An 18,435-nucleotide genomic window follows, 5' to 3' on the forward strand; every position below is an offset into this window, starting at 1 on the left:
GGGTGGCTCAGTTAATCATGTTGGTACAACAAATCTCATAAGGATAAGCAGAGTGAAAATGAAGATGATGAATAATGATAATTTTTGTGTACAGACACCCACCTTCATCATGCAAACACTTAATAAACAAAAATAAGTAATATTGGAGATTTTTCTTTTTAAGTCTACGATGATGTGAAAAAGGAAATATACCCTCTTTGAAAACTGTGGTTTTACATGTCACAACATAAGTGTTAATAATATAGTCCTCAAATCTAACCTCAGGTGACTAAAAACACAGATTCTACTTTAAAATATTTTACTTAACAAAAATAATCCATATTACTAACCGAGAATGCTAAACCGGATGGACGCAGGGACATCCAGCCATGGGCCGTAGCCGCAAAAAGACGTACTGCGCAGGCGCCCCAAGAAATGAGGGGCCGCGAGAAGCGGATGAGGGGCCGCGAGAGGCGGACAAGACCACAGAAAAAAGGAGTGAGCACAGAAAAAAGGAGTCAAAGAAATGAGGCGGCGCAAGCACAGAAAAAAGGAAAAGGCACAGAAAAAAGTAGTCAAACGCAGGCACCGCACGAAACCCATTGCACATGAAACTAGCACACAAAAAAAAAGAAGACGCTCGCGCACAACAGCAAGGCACTCCCCCCCCCCCTCCAGGCACCGGATGGGACACACACCAAGAGGGGGATTTAACAAGCCCATGGAACACAAAAAAAAAAGAACACAAAACCACCCCACACACCCTAAGGTTTCGTGCGGCACCTGCGTTTGACTACTTTTTTCTGTGCCTTTTCCTTTTTTCTGTGCTTGCGCCACCTCATTTCTTTGACTCTTTTTTTCTGTGCTCACTCCTTTTTTCTGTGGTCTTGTCCGCCTCTTGCGGCCCCTCATCCGCTTCTCGCTGCCCCTCATTTCTTGGGGCGCCTGCGCAGTACGTCTTTTTGCGGCTACAGCCCATGGCCGGATGCCTCATCCGCTTCTCGCGGCCCCTCATTTCTTGGGGCGCCTGCGCAGTACGTCTTTTTGCGGCTACGGCCCATGGCCGGATGTCCCTGCGTCCATCTGGTTTAGCATTCTCGGTTAGTAATATGGATCCATATTTCGCACGCTGAGGAACAAACAAGTCATGAATACACGGTCACGGGTACAAAACGATTCGGATCGGATAACGGGACCAAACACACGAACACGAATGAAACAACAAAATACACGAACACGAATGAAACAACAAAATACACGGGGGCGCATACAACGCGCTTCGGAAACTCCGGGAGAAAAAATGTCTCGGATCAAAAAACGCAAAGCTCAAGTAACCCCATTACAGAGACGTGCCCAAATGGACAGACACATTGAACGTAGACGCATACAGCGCGCGTCTCAAAGTACTGCATCGAAACAAGCACGATTTCAAAAGAAAGAGCTTGCGTCTCAGACATACAAAAAAGGGAGCGAAGAGACAGAATAAATGAACGCAGACGTGTACAACACGCATATGACCTGCCAGAAAACAAGCAAGCAAGACTCCAAAAGCAGAAAGCTCAACTGACCGACATACAAAAACGGACAAGGCTCGATACAAACAATGCACGACGTAGACTGAAACGGACTTTTGGCAAAGCGGAGGCGAATCAATTAAAAATCCAAAATAGCGCGTCACAAATAATGGACATGCAACAACGCGGCACTCAAACGCCACAACCAAAACATGCCCGTCGTGGACATCAACGCCAGACACCTGCTAAACGCTTACGCCAGTTGGCTGACAACGCCTTCAATAATGAGTCCACTATTGAGGAAAATTCATTGGGATTAATGAATGTCATTTGCAATCATTGTCATTCACTTAACTTCCCAGAAGAAACAACTGGCAATACAAATAATGAATTTACACGTTGTTGTCAAAAGGGGCAGATTAGACTGCCTCCTTTACATTCATATCCTGCATATCTACAGAAGCTTCTAACTAACGATGTGCCTGAAAGTAAAAACTTTATGAACTGCATTAGATCCTACAAAAGTTCATTTGCTTTTGCATCTACCGGAGTACATATCAGGCCACCAAAAGGCAATGGCCCATACTGCTTTCGCATATGTGGTTAACAAAACGCACTATATTATGTCCAAAAAATATTAATGTTAATCACATTAATAACCAGGTCATTTCATTACTTCCTGGAGAGACACGGCTCTTTCTAAGCTCTGACAAAGTTGACTCTGATGACGACAATGAACATCTGAATTTCCCCTTAGAATATTTGAACACTATTAACCCAGACGGATGACCACAACACAACCTTACCCTTAAAAACGGTGTTATTCAAGCAACAGTTCTTACAGAATCACATGCTAACAATACTGTTCTCATTCCTAGAATTGACCTTACGAGTTCTGACCTGGATTTACCTTTTACATTGAAACGCCGACAGTTCCCCATTAAACCTGCATTTGCCATGACCATCAACAAATCAAAAGGACAAGCCATGGACAAGGTTGGCATCTACCTCTCTGAACCCGTTTTTGGACATGGACAACTTTATGTTGCCTTCTCACGTGTTCGACGTTCATCTGACGTTAAAGTTAAAGTTATAAATGATCCATGCTAAGGAAGACTCATTCAAAGACAAGACACCATCTTTACTACTAATGTTGTATACAAAGAAATATTCCAATAAAACATTACTCTATGCCAAACACTCTATTTTTTATTTATATAGGCATCATCCAAACCTGCACACTATTCTATATCTAATTCATACATCTCACTCTTTGTCATGCCCCAACGCCAGGGGTTGGCGAGCGAAGCGAGCAGGGGGCGGAGCCCCCTAGTCCAAATACAGATTCCACGTATGAGAAAGTTCCATAGTTGGTAGAACCACCATTAGCAGCAATATCTTGAAGTAATCCTTCCTCTATATAAGTTCCTGTCCCTTATGTCATACTGGTGAAAATTCAGCTCAATCCTCCATACAACACTCTTTCATTTCATTGCATCTTGAAGACCCTTTCTTTATACTCACTTCTCTCAAGGCTCTGCCACGTCTTAATGATGGTAACATCCAGACCTGGATCTGGGTTGATCTTTTCTTTTATATCCACTCAGTTGTAGGTTGACTGGTACATTCAGATTCTTTATCCCACTGAACTTTTTGCAACAAAGTTTAATCTGTTAGACAGGTGTCCTTATAGCATTTTCCAGAATACTCTGGTACAGATGAAACCTCATCCTGGAGTCGGTAATTGCAAAACAACTAGGTCAAGTGTCTGAAAAACAACTCAAAACCATCATTCTGTCAGTACTATGCTAGTAATACACACTGTTTGTGTTTTCACCGATGTGGCATTGTGCAAAATAAGTAGACCATTCCAGCTTGGTCTTGCCTGTTCAGAGAACATTGATCTAGAGTAGGGGTCCTCAATCACAGTCCTAGAGGGCCACAGTGGCTGCAGGTTTTTGTTCTAACCCGGTTGCTTAATTAGAAAGCAATTCTCTCCAGTAATTTGATTTCATGGCTTGTTAGTGCTTTAACTCTGCTATGTCAGGTAATTCTCATATCCTAGATTTTCTTCCCCTTTCTAAGGATATCATCCAAATGATTTGAAGGCTCAAATGGATGAGTAATTCCCAGTCGTTCTTTCTCTTCACTTTCATTCCAAGTATTTAATTAAAACCCAATAATGCATGATAAATACACACAGGTGTAAATGGAGATAAGCTAAATGGAAAAATGCTGGTTTCTTTTGTCGTTTACATGTTATTGCTAATTAGGAGCAACTAAAAACCAAGACTACAGCTGTTTAAGACTAAAATAAGCAATAAGGGTTCAAAATCTTAACGAGCGAGACAACTAAAGTGAAGGAGAAGTGTTACTTGAACAATAAGTGCTTCTTATTAAGCAACTGGGTTGGAGCAAAAACCTGCAGCCACTGTGGCCCTCCAGGACCGTGACTGAGGACCCCTGATCTAGATCAAATTTGCAAACCTAAGCGGTGCTAGCTTGTTCTTTATGGAGAGAAAGAGCAATTTTTTGCTGATGGCAAAGTCATGAATTGTATCATTTACAATGCTGGCAGAGGCCTATAGATCTCTGGACATAGCTTTGCAATTTCGCAGAGATTTATACAAATAGATATCTATCTGGATTGGTTTTCCTAGGAGGTCCACTTTTGGTAAGAGTGGCAACAACCCCAACCAAATTCTATTTCTAGTAAGTAATCCTTCTGATTGTTTGCCTTACAACCCTTCCCAGACTAATGGCAGGTACAACTGCTTCTCTGTGATTGTTTTGTATTTGGCATGTTTCTCCCATAAATCTCAATGCTGTAGACTGACCTGATATAGGTTCAGGTTTTATATTTATTGGTAACACTACAACTGATCATCGACTACTCAAGTGCACTTGATTAGAAGCACTTGGATTTAATTACAGTATTCTTTCAGCTGATATGTAAGTAATAAGATTGAACATGTTTTTTTACACCCCACAACTACTAATATTTAATGTATAAAGTTGAATAAAGATATTTCAAACCAAAATTAAAATATTTATAGAAGCAACAAAGAAACAAAACTAACTACAAATATACAAAAAGAAAAAGAAAATAAACTAAAGAACAAAAAGCAAGTACACTAAATCCAAAATCAAAAACATGAGAAAATTAAAACAGTCCAAAGACCAACAGACTTACAAGGGGATTCACAAAAGAGAGTTGAAGAACAAATTAGCCAATGCCATAGAACTTAAGTAATGGCAACAGTTGCCTTAAACGGCTATCATGTAACACCTGAAGGTCCTGGAGTGATTGAGGGCAAAAGAGATCCGGGGAAAAAATACAAATAACACAAACAAACTTTTGCAAAAGAAAAACAATGCACCAAAAACAAAAAAGACTAGATAACAAAACAAAAAAACAGCCCTTAAATTGATGTGTTGTTTATCACCTGAGGTTCAGTTTAGTTAAGTTTAGAGACTGGTAAGGTCTAGATGAATGTTAGTTACTGTTGTAATAATAAACACAGACAAGCATAAAGGTTTGGGGTTTTAGCCCCGAATACTGTAAATAAATCATCAAAAGACATAGAAGGATAGGTAGACGGACAATTTATGGGGTCGGACCGGAAATTAAACTGTGGGATGCTGGGAAAATCGTGGTGATGGATGGGTGGTTGACGTCATCAAACGGGGATCAGTGGGAACAAAGGAACCCGGAAGTGCTGCTGCTCTTTGGATCGTCCGGGCGGTATTATGGCAGACGGTGCCTCGTTCTTTCCGAGGAAATAAGAAGAGAGAGGTTAGTACGCTGCTGTTGTCCCCTGGCACGACTTGTCGTGGTGCGTTTTGGTTCTTAAACTGCTCCCCATGTGCTCGTGCGTGACATGACCCCCCTTCAGCCCAGACCCGTCAGGTCGGGCGGCCTGAACTGAGAGATCATGAACCCATGAGAAAATGTGTTGGCTTGGAGGTTACCTCGGCGATAAGTGACGGTGAACGTATATGGGTTCGAGTCCCTGTGAAGGGCCATCCACTGGAGGGCAGCATGGTCCGTTACCAGGGTGAACTCCCAGCCCAGCAGGTAGTACCGCAGGTGAGTTACCGCCCACTTGATGGCCAAGGCTTCCCGTTCCACTGCTGCATACCTTGTCTCCCGGTCCAACAGTTTCTGGCTCAGGTAGATTACGGGGTGTTTGACACTATCAATGCTTTGGCTCAGCATGGCACCAAGACCTGTGTCCGAAGCATCAGTCTGGAGGAGAAAAGGAAGTGAAAAATTAGGTGTTCTCAAAACAGGTGCCATTGTAAGGGCCATTTTTATGTCACTGAATGCCCGTTCTGTTGATTCGTTCCACACCACATGCAAAGGAGCCCTTTTCTTTGTCAAATCTGTTAAGGGGGCGGCCCTCTCAGAAAAATGAGGTACAAACCGGCGGTAGTAACTCGCTAATCCTAAGAAGGCTTGCACCTGTTTCTTGACTATCGGACAGGGCCATTCCAGGATGTCTTTTATCTTGGAACACTGTGGTTTCACCAATCCTCCTCCTACCAGGTAGCCCAAATATTTGGTTTTGTTCATCCCGAAGTAACACTTCCGGGGATTGATGCGCAGCCCGGGTCTCGCTAGCGTCAGGAGGACAGCGTAAACCTGCAAAACATGCTCCTCCCTGGTGCCGGAAAAGATGACCACGTCATCAAGGTATGCAGCACAATAGGACTGGTGGGCCCATAGCACTCTGTCTACCAGACGTTGGAAGGCTGCTTGTGCCCAGTGCAGCCCAAATGGGAGTACCTTGTACTGCCAGTGTCCACTAGGGGTGCTAAATGCCGTTTTCTCTCTTGTGGATGCTGTTAAGGGAATTTGCCAGTAAACCTTTGTCATGTCAAGAGTAGATAGATAGATAGATAGATAGATAGATAGATAGATAGATAGATAGATAGATAGATAGATAGATAGATAGATAGATAGATAGATAGATAGATAGATAGATAGATAGATAGATAGATAGATAGATACTTTATTAATCCCAATGGGAAATTCGTCAAATAACGGGCCTTGCCCAACCTCTCGAGGAGCTCGTCCACTCGGGGCATGGGATAGGCATCAAACTTGGAGACCTGATTAAGACGCCTAAAGTCATTACAGAATATCCATGACCCGTTTGGCTTAGACACGAGGACAATAGGACTGGACCAGGAGCTATGGCTTTCCTCAATGATGTCCATGTCCAACATCCGTTGAACCTCTAGCTCCACCTCAGCACGTTTCACCTCTGGGAGGTGATAGAGCCGTTCCCTGACAACCATCCCTGGGTCCGTCACAATGTCATGCTGAATCAGCAAGGTCCAGCCTGGTGCTTCACTGACCACTTCTGGGAAAGACAGGATCGCACCTTCGAGCTCCTGTCGCTGGGGGGAGGTCAAATTGTGGCAGAAGTTAAGTGTGGCTTTTTCGGAGAAAAGGCAGAGGGTGGGGCCGGAAAGAGGGCGTTCTTCCCTGTCCTTCCACAGCTTCAATAAGTTGATATGATACACCCTCTTGCTCGGTCAACGGTTTGGTTGGCTTACCAAATAGTCGACAAGCCCTTTTCTTTCTTTAACTTCGTATGGGCCTTGCTAATGGGCCAGCAATTTTGAGTGGGAAGTGGGCACAAGCACCATTACACGATCCCCCGGCTGAAATTCACGCAGGGAGGAGTTTCTGTTGTAATTCCTGCCTTGTGCTGCTTGAGTCCTGGACATGTGTTCTTTAAGTAAAGGCCGAATTTTATCTAATCTATCGCGTAACTGCGCGATATACTCTAAGAGGTTAGTGGAGGGAAGTACCTCCCCTTCCCAACCTTCTTTGAGTACGTCCAAAATGCCCCGGGGTTGGCGTCCATACAGAAGTTCAAAAGGGGAAAAGCCAGTGGAGGCTTCTGGCACATCTCGGTAAGCGAAAAGCACTAGGTGTAAAAGTTGGTCCCAGTTCCTACCGTCCACGCTGACCACCTTGCGGAGCATCTGTTTAAGTGTCTGGTTAAACCATTCTACCAGTCCATCCATCTGTGTATGATAGACGGATGTTTTGAGATGCTTAATACGGAGCAGCTTGGCAACCTTCCTGAATGTATTCGATGTAAAGAAGTCCTTACGGATCAAGGTATGCCCACTTGGGAAAAAAGCCCTACTAATTCCCGTGCGATATTCTTTGTATTAGCAGCTCGCAGGGGAACCGCTTCTGGGTATCGAGTTGCATAATCTACCATGACCAATATGTACTTATGGCCTCATACCGAAGGTTCTAGGGGTCCTACCAGATCGACACCGATCCTCTCAAAGGGGACATCTATAAGGGGAATCGGGACTAGAGGAGCGCGGTCCCTCCTGGGTATCTGATAAAGCTGACAGACTGGGCAAGACTGACAGAAACGTTGGACCTCCTCATTGATCCCGGGCCAATAGAACTGGAGTTTTACTCTCTTCAATGTTTTCTCGGCCCCTAGATGGGAGCCTAAGAGGTGGGCATGAGCTAGTTCGCAAACCTCCCGCCGGTAGGTCCACGGAACTAACAACAACTTTTGTACCTCACCTTCGTGTTCCACAACTTGATACAACAGGTCATTATCCAAAGCAAAGTAGGGTCCCGGAGGTGTGGAATCTACTGATGATATGTTGTCTCCGGACACGATGGCATTCCGGGCAAACTTCAGGGAATCATCATTCCACTGTCTGTTCTCTTTTAAATGACTCCGGCGTAGACCGAAACTGATAGTCTATGCCGGCGAGCGGGTCAGGCGTCCAGTCCAGGGTAGCGCTCACCTGCCCTGGAACTCCACAGGTTGCACTTTCGGGTCAAGGTCCGTCCCCAAAGAGGGGTCCCCCGGGCCTTCCACGTCATCATTATTTGCCAAGGAGCACAGCGTGGGAGCAGCTGGGAGGGCCCCATGACCCTCCATAATCAAACCCAAATTAGGTGTAGGAGTGGTGACAGCTCTACCGCGTTTACTTTCCAACCAGTCTTGTACCAATATAACTAGATAGGGGGGCTCGGGCAGTACAGCAACGAGCAGTTGTTTAGGACTCCCCTCCAAGGTTATAAAACACTTTGCGGACCTGTATGATCTGGTCTCCCAATGTACACAAGTTACGTTTGTTCGTTGAGCAACCCACTGTTGCAGTAGAACATAACGGCGAGCAACAATGGTAATATTGCTCCCAGAGTCAAACAATGCCACAACCGAGTGCCCATTTAATAACAGTACTCCCGTATTTGTGACTGCCAGAGGGTTCAACAAAGCACAATACCTCTCTCCCTTTGCCCAGCTGCAGTCCATCAGCTCTACGTTGAGGGGACAGGTGAGAAGCATATGCCCCACCTTGCCGCACTTGAAACAGCACAGCGGGACAGGCACCTGGTCTCTCGGCTTAGCTGGAGCCTCCGCAACACAATGGGTGGGCTCAGGGGTGGTGACACATCCCTGTCGAATCCCGCAAACTGGCTTCTCAGACCCCCTGAGTTGGGTCACCGCCAGTTGTTGTTCTAAGACCTCCAGAAGACCGTTCATGTCTTTGAATGGATGTCTCCGGACCTGCTGGACGAGGTAGTCCGGCATAGCGTGGACCAACCCCTCGCAGGCAACCTGCTCGACCACCTGGCGAGCCTGGTTAATATCTGGCCATAGCCAGTGACTGAGCTTGCCCCAGAACTCGAATGCCTGGGCTCTAGCCGGGAGATCGGGGTCAAACTTCCACTTGCCTGCTGGCTGGAGGTTATGTCATAGCGTTTGTAGACTTCGGCATTCAGGAGGTCATATTAGACGGCTTCCTCTTTGGGAAGATCGTGATAGGCCCGCTGCGCAGGGCCCTTCAGTTACGGAGCCAAGATGGATGCCCACTCCGTCCATGGCCACTTGTTTCGAGTTGCCGTCCTCTCAAAGATGGACAGATACAACTCAATATCGTCTGCCTCTGTGAGAGGGACGATCGGAGGTGGTTGAGGCCATGCGGGTTCCGGCTTTACCGCTTCCGCTGCCGCCAGCCACCTCTTAGTTTTGGCGAGCTCCATCTTTGTGGCTGCCTGGTCCATCTTGACGGCTTGGAGTTGGTTCGCCAAAGTAGAGAGGACTGTGTTCAGGTCCTACCCTTCCGATATCTTCGGGCTGTATCCTGCCAACTGCGCCACTGTAATAATAAACATAGACAAGCATAAAGGTTTGGGGTTTTTAGCCCGGTATACTGTAAATAAATCGTCAATGGTTTCTCCAAAACTCAAAAGACATAGAAGGATAGGTAGACGGACAATTTATGGGGTTAGACCGGAAATGAAACAGTGGGATACTGGGAAAATCGTGGTGATGGATGGGTGGTTGACGTCGTCAAATGGGGACCAGAAAGAAGAAAGGAACCGGAAGTGCTGTGGCTCTTTGGATCGTCTGGGTGGTATTACGGTGGCAGGGCCTCTGTCTTTCTGAGGAAATAAGAAGAGAGAGCTGCCATTGTCCCCTGGCGTGTCGGGTCTTTAAACTGCTCACCATGTGCTAGTGCATGACACTGTATATATCCTGATATCTAAAGGCATGCAATTGAAAGATATTGTATTTAGTTTTCACCTCTATCTACTGATCCATCATTACTTGGTTTTTATTTTTAAAGTTTTCATAGAGTTAGAGTTTCCTTGGTCATTAAAAATATTTGAGACATTGTTTAGAGGTTTTAGAGGTCAAGAAATCTAGTCATTTTATTTATTTTTTGAACAGATCAGTTTTTCATTGTGTTAAAAATTAATATTATTTTCCTGCAACCCCATTTTCGCTTCATTATGAGTGCCTCAGTTCTATGATCCTTGGTATCTATGTTGCCAAACAGTTGCCAGGTAAGATCAAACAGGAGTGTGTGACATATGACGTCCCAGGCTGGTGGCACGTGATGTCTGAGGAAGAAGAACACTGAGATCTGGTCCTTGACAATGACTACACTGGCTAACTCTGACTCTGATTGTCTTATTATCATCCTGGGATGGCAATCAGGTGAACGCACCTGCAGCTGCTCCCCAGCATATAAAAGGGCAGTGCAAGGGGCAGATGGTAAGAGAACAAAGCAGAGGTTAAAAGAAGGAAAAAGAAGCTGGGAAGGCACCAGGAGTCAGTGAGGGCCAGACGGGGAGCCCCATTGTGACCACCATGGCCTTTGAGGACCCCAGTCTTGTGTTATAGCCATGGAGTGGCAGGGACCTGGACACGTAGAAGGATGGTAGGCACGTGTTAGATAGCTGTCTCCTCAGCTGCAAGGTCCAGTCAGGATAAGCTGAGGAGATGGCTATTTTAAAGGAGTGCACCAGGTCTCATGTTTTTAAGGACAGTTTCAATGGCTTCTCTATTTATTGGATTTTAACCTCCACAGAACACTTTCTGTTTTTGAATTATTTATTTATTGAATTTTTGGAGCACTGCACTTTGGACAGTTTTAATAAAAATATTATATCACTGTTTTACCTACCTCTTACTTAGCGTGTGTTTGTCCTCATCTGCTAAGCTCATCCCGGTCATGACTATCGATGATGTTGGGTTCAAGTAGCTACCAAATGCAACAGGGAGCATGAAGCCGACCCGCACTGTCACACTATCTATCTATTTCAGGAACGAGAGCATTACTAGGTTGAATGGTTTTGCTGCTTAAAAGGTCTTTTAGCATTTTTTGGCCTTACAGAATGCAGCAGAGTGTAGGTGTGGGTTTTTGGTTCAGTGGAACTACCAAAGTATTTGTTTGTTATTTGTTGACACTCCCCTCTTCTACTAAAGATATGCTCATGTTCATAGTCCATTTGTTTTGAACTAATTCAGATGATTATTTACTTTGGTTCAATCTCCAATTTCACACAGCAAACTTTCAAGTGAGCCAGAAGTAATAACAATAAATGCCCTGTGGGCGTCATGGACATCGTTCATCAGACAGCAACGTTTTGTTTTCCTGGAAAAAATGATCATGAAGGCACAACAAGAGCTGCACTTGTGCTCCACAACATTTTAAATAATTCTGTGGTTTGTTTACACAGCAGTATGCGTATCTGATCACCAGAAGAGTACATGAAAATGTGTTACTTTGCATGCCACAGAAAGGACACATTTCATCAAGGCAACTCAATGCAAGCTCTCCTGAGGAAATACAGTGATGTACTTCAGGAAACATATAATTTATTTGCATATGTATTCTCCATTATCCTAATGACACCTCTGTTTAATTTCTCAAATCGCATGTCTACTGTCTTTAATACAGTAAAAATTTGTTAACAATGTTCACCTTGGAATATATCTGATTCATATTGACTATATTCTATTAAAGTTAATATGCCTCCACACTGCCACTCCTGAACCTCTTAGATGAGACCAATCTTGTTTTCAGTTTCCTCAACCACAAGGACTGAAGCATACCCACCAGGGTCTGGCTACACCGAAAGGATTGTACACTAACCTAAATGAGAATTTCCACATTATATTACTATACCTCTTTTCACCTAGGTCAGGGTCTTGCTGTTTTGTCAGTGCACTGGCGGAGAAACTTTTAACTTTTTGACCATGACCAGAGGACGTAGTGCCTTGCAATAGACTGGCCTCTTATCAAGGTTGAGTTCCTGATTTCTTTGTATTGGTGTGAAAGAAGAATTAGAATTCCTCAAACTTGATTTGGAGCAGGTGGATTAAGAAAATGGATGAATGGTTAGATGGGGTGTGTGTGAACTAGGAGTCCCAAAAATACTTCCAAAAATGTGCAATAGAGGGGAATATCAATGTCAAACCCCAGTTAGTAATAGGACAAACACAGTCTTTATAAATAAATAAAAATGCTTGTACTAAGAATGAAACTCCCATGGAGCACAAAAGGCCCTCTGGATTTATATGGTGGAAGACAGCTCCTAATATTGACTGGGAGGTGGCCCCACCTCTTATGTGACCAATCACAAAGCACATGGAACATAACACAGGCAGCCTCCACACAAAAACAAAATCAAAAGCAAAGAATAATGCACATAAGCAACATAACAATGAGATAAAAATGACCCTTAACCTCAGCTGGGGAAGAAACCCTGACAGGGTGGTTTTCAGATACTTTTGCCTCGTATAAAGTTCACTGTTGGGAAATGAGATACTTACAGTATGTTAAAAGGCATCTAAGACATTACAGTAATTACCATCTCTGTGGTTTGAAAAACCACTGACTTGGTAAAACCAGTACTTTTGTAGGGTACTGCAGTGAAGCTGAGAGGGGTATTTCAAAGTACACCCAGCAGCTCATTAACTCTTTGAGGGCTAATTCATTTTTTTTTTTGTTTTGGCCCAAGGCAGAATATTTTTTCCAAAAGCTTAGTTTTCTGGAAAGCACACAAAGCAATGGTTTCATATACATAAATCAATATAAAATGCTTATTTATGACAAATGTCAGTGTGTTTTGTGTTCTGTGAGCCTCTACAGTATGTGAATTCACATACCTATTACATAACATAGTCCTGCAAGATATGGTAACATTCAAAGCAGTCAATGACGTGCTTTGCTGCGTTACACTGCTTGCAGTATGTGTTACATGAGAATACGGTAAAAGCTCAGCCAGAGAATCACAAAACTGTTTAGCGTATGTTTGTCTCATCACTCATAAGCTCAAAGGCACTTTCTGAAAAAAACAGCTTGAAGTAGTGGAGTGGCTAGTAATCTGTAGTGTCCACTAGGATGACGCGTCGTTTGGTAAAGTCCTGTATCCAGCTTGCCTCCCATAGATCTATATCTGAGTAGTCCTCCCAGGCGAACGTTGCCATAGGCACATCAGCTACATGAACATCTTCATCACCATGATCAGCTGGGGACTGATCAACTGATGCAGGTACCTCACTTTCATTTTCAATCTCAACATCACTTGCATTAAAATTGCTTGAACATTCAATTTAATACAAGCACATTTGAGAAAAAGAAGTCCTATTCACACATCATTTCTGAGGCAGAGAACAGCATTTTCAAAATCATGGAGAGTTTTTTCAATGCGTTTCAGCACTCAAAGCATTTTTCCTCAACCATTTCACTTTATAAAATAACTAAAGCTGTATGTTGCACCATCCATTTTATTTTTCAAACATACTCTCAATCATTCACTTTTGTAACCTTGCAGTGCATTCAGCTCTTTTTAAAGCGTTACTCTATATTTATTTAATATACAAAAATACACTAATGACCAATTCAGTTTTCCACATACTTTCTACTGATACCTCCTGTCAAACCCAGAGTGAAATCGAGGGAACTCTCCCAGACGGGCACTATTCCTACTCAGCGACAGTGCCCGATGCATGCCGGCGTATCCCTGAGACAACATAAGTTCTCTCTTAGGCAGACAAAAGGTCTCACATACACTTCTCTTATATCGTTAAACCTAATAACCCAGTATTTACCTCAGAGCTGGACTTTCACCTAGCTACAGTATTTGTATGAACAGCACGGCTCTCTAATGCCCTACCCTTAATGGCACCTTTCCATCTCGCATTTAATATAAATCTCTACAATTATACAGTGATCTCATCTTATTCCTAAATCTATACAACTATTTTACACTTTCTTTATATCTTACATCACACTTATTCTTCTTTATACCTTATCTCCGTGAGATTCATCCTCCCACTGGTTGCAACCTTTAACACCCTGCCACTTTAGTATTCCTTCCCCCTTGGTGAACCAAGTAACAAGAAGGAGATCTATTTGACTGGAATCAAACCTCCCCCACCTCACCCTTGGCCAAGCAACAAGAAGGAGACCTACTCAACTGGCAGACCCAACCAAGTAACAAGAATTACAACTACTGGCTGCGGTAATCGTGAACTTTCCTTTTTCTTGACTCCACTGCCAAAGCAAGTGTAGCGACAACACAGAGGAGATACAAAACATCCCCCCATATCAAACTATTCTAATTGGTTAGGGTTAAATCCAGTGCCTTATCCCCAAAAGAACAAATGAACATGCTTCCTCCTACCCCTTCAGGTTCGACAGTCGCATCCTCCAGAGTCAAGTCCCAGATGGACGGGAGCGGACCAGTCCTAACTTTGGATGGTGTCCCACTGTACTTTGTTAGCCTTGCTTCTGAGATTCCATACTGCTGGGTGTTCTTTCTCTGGGAGGAATTGGACCATCCTTCATTTGGGCACCAAAACTAAGGACGAAATCAACATATTATTTAAAGAAAGAAACTTATCCTCTACTGGGACAAGTTTGATAAAATGTCTTTGTGTCAGAAACCAGGCAGGAAGAAACTTGCATCTTTAATTTACTCTTCAGCAAATGCTGAAGATGAAACATTCATCACAGCAGTCTGTTACATCATGGTCAGAATGGTCAGAATAATAAGGGCAGAGGTCTGTTTTATAAACAACTGAATTTACATTTACTCTAACTGGTTTGTTGGTTTACACCCAAATGACTTATTGAAATAAAAGTCTATTCTATTACACTCTTGTTCTTCTTATACCCTTTATGTTCAGCTATTATCCTTTGTAAAACAGAGAGTGCTAGACAACAATCTTAAGAGTTGGGAATTCCACACCTTATACTTTAAAATAAAGCAATAATACATCTTTACAGATGCGAGCCCAAAACAGAACTGAAAATTAAATAACAAGAAGGCTGTTTTATATCTGGCAGGCAAGAAGAGGAAGGCTCTATGGGACCAGAAGTGGAAGTGATGTCTCTAGGACAGGGGTCTCCAACTCCAGTCCTGGAGAGCTACTGTGGCTGCAAGTTTTCATTCTAACTCTTTTCTTAATTAGTGACCAGTTTTTGATGCTAATTAACTATTTCCCTTTAATTTAATTAACTTTTTTTGAGACTCTGACCGCTGAATTGATTCTTTTTTCCTTAAACGGTACCTAAACATAAGTTTCATGTGAAATGAGCCAACCGATGAGCAACTAAGTTGGGGCCTGAAACTCCAACCAACTTCACTTCATTCAGTTTCTTAATTTGAAGCCAGTTCTCGTTGCTAAATTAAACCCATTATTTAATTCCATGGCGCTCATTCTGCCATAGCAGACATTTCCAAAACTGTGGATTTTCTCTTTTAAGAGTGTCAAAGTGTTTTGTGGACCTGAGCAGATCAACATTACTGAGGCCTTCACCTTTCTTTATTTTCACTTTATTGTGTGATGGACGCAGGTTGTTGTTTATGTGTTGGTACATTTTGTGTCTTAATATTGTTTGGTTGCAAATTAAGTAAAAAAATAAATTATTAAGGAGCCTGAGTCTTAAGATGTGCATCAATTAAAATTAAGGCAAAGAGTTAATTAGCAGCAAAATCTGGTCACTAATTAAGAAAAGGGTTAGAATGAAAACCTGCAGCCACAGTAGCTCTCCAGGACTGGAGTTGGAGACCCCTGCTCTAGGAGGCCGGTTCTTCTGATGGTCTGCTGAGGTAAAGAGGAGATAGTGTCAGAGAACAGAGCCAACCCCTGGTCAGACAGGGAGACACACTTAATTGAGCCCATAAACTGTCTCCCATGCGTACATGTGTGACACCTTGATATCTCTGTGTACGTGAAAGCTGTTCAGTTTTGTTGTTTACAGGACATCTGCTGATCTCTTAATCATCTCCTGATACATTTTGTGTATTACATCAATCTTACCCCTTGTCTTTTATTCATTTAACTATTTCAGTGGTTCTCTTCATTACATTTCTAAAACAAATGCTTCTGTATTTCAATGTGCACTGCAAACTAAATTACTTAACTACTGTTACCTCACACCATAACAGCACTTAGTACACACAGTGCATACCGTACCATAACGGAACCTCTTTGTGAATGGGGGACAAATCCCCCCCCCCCCCAAAAAAAATGTTTGATCAGATGTCACTGTTTGACCATAAATAGAGGACTGCTAGTAATATGGTTCCACTTCAAACACTGCGCATATGTTACAAACATGCCGTGCCACATTAAAAGATTTCCTTTTTGGTCCGGTAACAAGCTCCACCCATGTAGTAATACCTTCAAGAGCATGATTGGAAGCAATGGCTTGCCTAATATAAATCCTTTTGTAGCTCCACGAATCATTTGCCTGAGTCCAGGTGTTTTTCTATTGTGTGGCTGGTACTTGTGCACCGATTACATCAAATTCACCAGGCTCATATTTGAGTACTTGCCTACACAGAGAATATGCCGTGCTAATTGTTGTTATAGCATCTTGTTGTTCTCTTGCGTGTGTATTGTTTATTTTGGTACTTTCCAGGCTTTACAAAACTCCATCCTTTACTCAGCATTTATAGTTTTTAAGTTTATATGCAAGTATTTTCTAAATGATTAGTTCAATTGGGAGGGGAGACACAGTGGATGACACTGCTGTCTCACAGCTAGAGAAACTCTGTGTTTTATCAACATTTAACTATAGAAACTTTACAGACATCCAGCCTTTTATGGCATCAATGAAGTCAAAGAACTAAGTGAATCATAGCATCATGGCATCATGGATGGGTATAGCTGAACATTGTCAGCATAACGGTGGAAGGTGTGACCAGTAGAGGGGTGTTATAGAACCCCAAACACAACAACCACAACACACGTCCTGGGTTGAAATAAAAGGTGTATTTGTACAAATAACATACAAAAGGCTTCTTGTAATCATAAACACAGATGTGACTCTCTTTTTCTTCGCCTTCACTCCTCTAGGCAAGTCCTGTCCTCTTCCACTCAACTCCAACTTGCCTGGATGAGGTTGAGTGGCATCTTTTATCTTAGACCAGGGAGTCCATCCGGTGCTATGGCGTAGACTGCTGGAAGCACTTTTGGGTCAATTGAAAACCCCACAAATTAGGTATCATGGATACCTGCAGCACCCCCTGGGAGTACCAACGGAACCCAACACGCCTGCTCCACGGGACTACAGTTCCCAGCATGCCTTACGGGAGTCTGTACAGGTAGCATTACTAAGAGATACTGCCACCTAAAGTATGAGGGGAGCATGTGGTCCTGACTGCTTGTCTCCCCCTGTCCTTCCATCACACTGGCTGGGTTTTATTAATTGGTCCAACCCTGCCAGGATGCCAGCAAACCCAGTTCTGTACTGGCATCTCCTGCCTATCTCCTAGCTGAGGCAGGACGATCCTTGGCTTCCTTCTCATACATTAGAACAGCTGGCCTCCAGTCTAGGTAAGGAACCTTGCCCCATTTCAGCCGGGACATCTGCCCATGTGCACTGTCCATCACAAAGGAAACATTTAAGCTCTTCCTAATAGTAGGTAAGAGCATAAAGATAGAAGCCCTGCAGAATACTGTGACAATACATTAAATAATAATTACAGGAATGAGTGTCTAACACAATAATATATTTGTGTACACATAGTTATGACTTGAACCCACCTAAGACAAAACCAGTGAGACCTGCCCAGTTCTGAAGCTACTCAAGTAAGATGCCGTAGTCAACAGTATAAAAAGCTACACTAAGATCCAGAAAAACTAAGACAGAAATATGGTATTTCCTGGGCCTTTAATCACTCTTACACCATTAGGACCTTGAAAAAATTTGCTATGGTAGGACCACCCCCCCACACTGAATGTTTTCATGGGGATTATGTGAATTCAAATAGTCAGTTTACTGAATGGCTATAGCCTTCTTGATTTATTTTGCCTGAGAGAGAGAGAGATTGGAAATACACCAGTAATTACCCAACACAGAGAGGCTGAAGTTATGTTTCTTTAGTAGAGGCTTAACAAGGGTAATTTTCAGACAGGAAAGATTCATCGATGTAGTGATTGGTTAGCAATGTATAAAATGTCCAACCGTAGGAATTTAAAAGTGAGCTCATTTTATTAAGTATTGGGGTATCAATAAATTTGAAAGTGCACAATCGATTAATAGAATCTTTGCATGAAGAAGAGACAGTTTAGTTTAACACCTGAATTTTCATTAGTCTTGTTACTAAAAGCAGAACTGAACTGATCACATT

Source organism: Erpetoichthys calabaricus, chromosome 4 (genome assembly GCF_900747795.2).
Source record: "Erpetoichthys calabaricus chromosome 4, fErpCal1.3, whole genome shotgun sequence".
NCBI lineage: Eukaryota > Metazoa > Chordata > Cladistia > Polypteriformes > Polypteridae > Erpetoichthys > Erpetoichthys calabaricus.